The 6,208-nt window shown below is 50.0% G+C and overlaps 1 protein-coding gene across 1 annotated transcript in view; it reads right to left on the bottom strand.

Annotated features, from left to right (window-relative positions):
- LOC117870261 (cell growth regulator with EF hand domain protein 1-like) overlaps positions 1-1,829 on the bottom strand; it is a 12,376-nt gene extending 10,547 nt beyond the window's left edge. Inside the window, exon 1 of the mRNA XM_034757352.1 lies at positions 1,757-1,829. The gene's annotated coding sequence lies outside the window, so the exon portion shown is untranslated. The remainder of the gene's footprint in view (positions 1-1,756) is intronic.
- Positions 1,830-6,208: the final 4,379 nt, after the last annotated feature.

Consider the following 6,208-nt stretch of genomic DNA (forward strand, 5'->3'; position numbering starts at 1 on the left):
TCCCACTGCCCCATGCCACCCTGCTCCCCCCATGCCACCCGCCTCCCCCCGCCCGGTGCCACCCGCCTGGCCCATCCCCCGGCACAGTGACACCTGACAGACATAACCCTGTCCTGTGCCGCCCATCCACCAGTGCCACCCAACAGACCCATACCCCTGCCTGGTGCCACCTGCCTGGCCCATCCCCCACTCCGTGCCACCCACACCCCAGTACCACCCAACAGACCCATCCCCTGCCCCCTGCCATCCTGCCCCCTGCCTGTGCCCCACCGTGCACGTTGCCACCTGCCCCCCCACTCCTCAAGTGCCACCTGGCAGACTCATCCCCACCCTATGCCCCCTGCCGCCCAGTGCCACCTGATAGACCAGCTCCCACCCCATGCCCCCAGCTCTGCCAGTGCCACCCAACAGACCCATTCCCCTGACCGGTGCCACCCCCCAGGTCAGCCAGTGCCACCCAACAGACCCATCCCCGCACCCAGTGCCACCCTCCTGATGCCATCATGCTCCCCCTGTGACGGTGCTGCCCGTAGGAGCCAGCTAAGGTCACTCAATCAGGGTGAACTGCAAACAGACCGGGGCAGACAAACCCCCAACGCTGGTGGATATTTCAATACCTAGATTTACCAACCAGCACAAAATAGCTTCTTCAAATCATTAGAAATATCGCATGGTAGCATTTGCTTTGAGTTTCTTGTGCAATGTTCATGTAACACATTTTTAATTAAAAAACAAGGAAATTCCCAGCCAAAATGCACATTAAAGGGGATTTAAGATTGAGCGCACATAACACCGCTGGACCCCAGTTGTTGGTGGGCGGGATCAAACGTGGGGCCTCTAGCGCTTAGTGCATGAGCCTCTACCACATGAGCTAAAAGCCAGCTGCCGGTTAGCTAAGACTGTAGAACAGACTCATTTAACTCTCTCTCTAAGTGGTCTCAGTGCGACTAGATGGGACAGAACACCACATCCAGAAGTTACATGTGCATTACATGGTTGTTATAATTATCACCATCATAAATCCAGGAAAATCAGAGTTAAGGTTAAAAGAAATCCAAACAAACTGGGTTATAGAAATGCACAATTTGGGTACCCAACCACCTTATATTTGACTTGTAGGGACACAGGGAAAGAAAAAAAAAGTCTTTAACAATCAGTTTAATCTCATCTGAGCCCACACACATGGAAATAACTGTATGGCTGCAATTAAGGTATTTCATGGTGTCACTAAAGGACAGAAGGGACATCGTTTGGGTGCCCTCACTGTGCATATCCTCACCGCAATACGTTTGGGTTTCTTTTTAGTGTCCTTTAATTATGCATGTGTGACCGGAGTCCCAGGGGGGAACCAGCTGAGGTCACTCAATTAGGGTGAACTGCAAAGAATGGGGCAGCCAAACCCCAGAAGCTGGTGGATATTCCAATACTTAGATTTACCAACCAGCACAAAACATCTTCTATACGACCTCACTGGTTACTCAGAGTCCAAACAACGCAGTTCCCTTAAAGTGCCCAGCCTCAGGCCTCCGTCCAGGTACGCACGTCAGATATGATGAAAATGTCTGTAAATCTTATTTCATCATATAAAAGAAAAGTTTCTACCAACCCCAAAGGATCGGACACATCACCTCCCAAGTTAATGAATGTTTCAGATCTTACCCAAATACACACACAGCCAATTCTTACTAATTAAACTAAAATTGATTAAAAAACAAAAGAGAAAGAGTGTGGTTAAAATATCAATCTACAGACAGACGTGAGTTCAATTCATTGAGGTTCAGATTCACAGCAGAGCTGGTGAGCTGCGTAGCTTCAAAGAGTTCATTCAGAAATAGTTCATAGGTTACAGTCCAATGTCCAAATCTCAAAGTCAGGGCGAACCAGCATAACCGGGACCTCAGTCTTGTGACTCAAACTTCCCATGATGAAGCCTACGCAGATCTGAGATGACAAATCAGCACCCAAGGGTCTTTTTAATCAGTGTTCCAGCATCCACTGGACCACACAGTCCTGGTTAAACAATAGGCTTTTGATGTAACCTTTGGCTTTCTAAACACCCCCAGTATTTAGTTACACAAATGAACACAGGGCAGTTTATCCATTAGGCAGTCTATTGCAAGCTTCAAAGAGACACATAGACAATGACATTATTTTACTCAAGATTCATCCAAATGTTGATATTCCCTTTTGATCTCTGAATCCATAGTTAGTGGCAAAGCAGAACTGTCTGTTTAGGGGAGCATCTCAGCTGCACACAATTAGTATTACTTCTAACAAGGTATGTTGCATGTCAAAGTTCTAGTCTATATAGCACGAATGGCCCTAATTATCCTTCCCAGACCTTTCTAACATGACTTTAAGGGTGGGCTGGTCATTCAGACTGCAAGTGTTTAAACCTTTCTAGCCACGCGGCACACCCCCAACGTGAGCCTGGTGTGCAAGGGTGAAATCAGAGCTCCGGGATACACCTTAAGGACCTTCCAACATTGATACGAGCTGGGTTTACATTGAATTCTTTGTAAGGCCAAATTACTGAGGCATGCTTTGGCCCCAGCCAAAAACTTAGGCCTTGGCTACACTGGCGCTGTCCAGCACTGCAACCTGCTGCGCTCAGGGGTGTGAAAACGCCCCCCCTCCCCCCCCCCCGAGCACAGCGAGTGCAGCTCTGTAAAGAGCCAGTGTAATCAGCACCTGCAGCGCTGCACGCTCGCTCGCAGCACTGCAGGCTATTCCCCTCGGAGAATAGCAGCGCTGTGAATTCCCAAGTGTAGCCAAGGCCGTAGTCCAAACTTTGCGAAACACTTTAGTGATTCCGGGGTTTGGTCTATGTGCTGACTTAACACAGTCATGAATGTTCTTCAGAGAGCACTTACTCGGTATTCAGCCATGAAGGCTGTGAGGTGTTGTACCTCAGTTTCCCCTTTTGCACAGCAGTTCAAGCTTGTAGTGGTTTTTCTGCTGTGGAAAGTTTTAGAAATATGTCTATGCATCAGCTGTGAAACCTCAACGTTATTAGGCTTTTTAACACAAAGTGTGTTCTTGTTGAACCAAACAGCATAATCATAAGGGTTTCTATTATGTACCACTCTTAACATGCTCAAAGCCTTTTCCAAAAGACCCTGCACCTTGTACATTTTTACAATTTTAGTATCAGCAACAAGTTAGTTACAATCATAACATCAGTTTTATCATGTGTACATTTACAATAGTTTTTGTCAGGCCAAGTCTTTTGTTTAGACAAATCATTCTTTAGGTCACCTTGTTCAATATCCTTTTTGAACCTTTCAGAGTAGCAGCCGTGTTATCTGTATTCACAAAAAGCACAGGAGTACTTCTGGCACCTTAGAGACTAACACATTTATTTGAGCATAAGCTTTCGTGGGCTACAGCCCACTTCTTTGGATGCATAGAATGGAACATATATTGAGGAGATATATATACACACATACAGAGAGCATGAACAAGTGGGAGTTGTCTTACCATCGGGCTTTGTTGCAAGGATAGGTTCCTGGGTGTGACGTTATTGATATAATCTGGGACCATAGAGATCATTGTTGCAACCAAGGTCCTGTAGTGGCACCAAATCTTGTATAAAGGGGGTCAAATGGGGTGTCTAAGACAAGGTTATGGTTTACTGGTTATGATTATGCTGTCTATATGTGTGTATCAGTTTTGTGGTCGAAGTTATGAATATTGGCTCTATACTGTCTATATTTCAAATTTATGCTATGCTGCTGGGTGACATCTCAGGCCTGGTCTATACTACCCGCCTGAATCGGCGGGTAGAAATCGACCTCTCGGGGATCGATTTATCGCGTCCCGTCGGGACGCGACAATCGATCCCCGAATCGGCGCTCTAACTCCACCAGCGGAGGTGGTAGTAAGCGCCGCCGACAAAAAGCGGCAGAAGTCGATTTTGCCGCCGTCCTCACAACGGGGTAAGTCGGCTGTAATACGTCGAATTCAGCTACGCTATTCACGTAGCTGAATTTGCGTATCTTAAATCGACTCCCCGCTGTAGTGTAGATGTACCCTCAGACAACATGGTATTAGCTCTGCCTAGCCTGCTTGATGGCCCATTAAGGACCATCAGCTATACAATGGACCCATTGAGAGAAGGCAGATAAGCCTTGTAACTCAGCAAAGTATGCAGGGACTGACCCATGTGACTCCAGACTCCATTTTGCTGTAATTTTCCACAGTAAGAACAAAGAGGTGTTCTTACACCTGGAAAAGACTATATAAGGCTGATGCCTCATCTCCATCTTGTCTTCAATCCTGCTTCTTACCTCTGGAGGAACTTTGCTACAAACTGAAGCTCTGAACAAAGGACTGATGACCCATCCCAGTGGGGGATGTATTCCAGAGACTTGATTTGAACCTGCAGTTTATTCCATCGCTGCTGCAAGCCTGAACCAAGAACTTTGCCATTACTGTATGTAATTGATTCCATTTAACCAATTCTAACTCTCATCTCTATCTTTTTCCTTTTACGAATAAACCTTTAGATTTTAGATTCTAAAGGATTGGCCACAGCGTGATTTGTGGGTAAGATCTGATTTGTATATTGAGCTGGGTCTGGGGCTTGGTCCTTTGGGATCAGGAGAACCTTTTTCTTTTACTGGGGTATTGGTTTTCATAACCATTTGTTCCCATAACGAGTGGCACTGGTGGTGATACTGGGAAACTGGAGCGTCTAAGGGAATTGCTTGTGAGACTTGCGGTTAGCCAGTGGGGTGAGACCCAAGTCCTCCTAGTCTGGCTGGTTTGGTTTGCCTTAGAGGTAGAAAAACCCCAGCCTGGGGCTGTAACTGCCCTGTTTGAGCAATTTGTCCTGAGTTGGCACTCTCAGTTGGGTTCCGCCAGAATCGCATTGTCACAGAGGGGAAACTCCCCTAGCCCTGAGTGGGGCCAGTTAGGGTCACTCCCTGTTCCGGAACATGCCCCGAGGATGTCGCCTTTGGGGGCAGCCTCACCTGAGAGCCAGCTGGGGTGGGATGGGATTGCCGGGGCCTGGCCCGGGGGTTCCCAGGTGGGACGTCCCAGAGACGGAGCGTTCCAAAGAGGCTTCCCCTGCCTTGCTAGATGGGAACAGCAGGCACGAAAGCAGTGAGACGTGAGGAAGCAGCCAGGGGACGGGGGTGCTGTCAGTGCTGGAAATGGGGAGGGGGGGGGAGTCTGCTTTATTGATGGAGGCAGGAAACGTTCTTTCCTTGTGATGTCTTTAAATATTTATTTCAGATGGGGGAGGGGCAGGTGAGGGAGAGGAGAACGGGGCAGCAGCTGGAGGGCCAAGAAATGCATCGAGCTTTTAAAAGCTGAACCAGCCCTGGGGAGGCTGGAGGTTTCCCCACCTGGGGAGGGCTGTGCAGGCAAATCGCACCTGCCCTTCCAGCCGCACGGGCGCCTCATTGTTCAGCCCAGATGAGCTCATCTGGCATTATGCAGGGCGGCTGCTGCCTCTGTCTAGCAAACAGCAGCGCTCCCAGCAAAACTAACTGGGAGTCGTCAGTGGGCTTGTTTTAATCTCCAGCGCCTGCTTCCACAGTCCTGGTGGGCTCCCTGCCCCGCAGCCTGCCTGGCTCTCTGGCTGTTTCCAGCCGGGATGCTGGTGCCCCTCACTCCTGACCTGCAGCCCCCCTGCTATCCCAGCCCTGGGCTCCCCACACAGCCCTGTCCATGCCCCTCACTCCTGACCTGCAGCCCCCCGGCTATCGCAGTTCTTAGTCTCTCTTGAGTAAAGAGGTACAATGTGGAGATTTGTGTGGCAATGCTGAGAGATGGACAGACATGCACTGGGGTCTGGGAGGAATCGTTTCAAGCATTCACTTCAATCAGGCCTTCAGAAGGGCTAGCCCGTGGCCCCCACAGCGCACTTCTTCATTGGCAGCTGAGGAACGTGCGTTTCAATGGGAGCAGAGGGGTTCCAATCAAGGTGGCCGGGCTGCATAGAATGTCAGAGCCCCCTCCAGCCTTGGTAACTACGTTGACATGGGATCAGCCCGTGCACGGCTGCAGCAGGGGGAAATTCCCCCTTAGCTGAAAAGGCAGCCCTTCACAGCTCAGAGCAGGCCCAGAGGTCTGGGAGCCGGCCACCCCACAACCCCGTTCCGCCGGCCGGCCGGAGTTGCGGGAGCCGGCCAGCCCGCGGCCCCGTTCCGCCGGCTGGAGCGCCGGGAGCCGGCCAGCCCGCGGCCCCGTTCCCCCG

This window comes from Trachemys scripta, unplaced genomic scaffold (assembly GCF_013100865.1).
Source record: "Trachemys scripta elegans isolate TJP31775 unplaced genomic scaffold, CAS_Tse_1.0 scaffold_118, whole genome shotgun sequence".
Classification (NCBI taxonomy): domain Eukaryota; kingdom Metazoa; phylum Chordata; order Testudines; family Emydidae; genus Trachemys; species Trachemys scripta.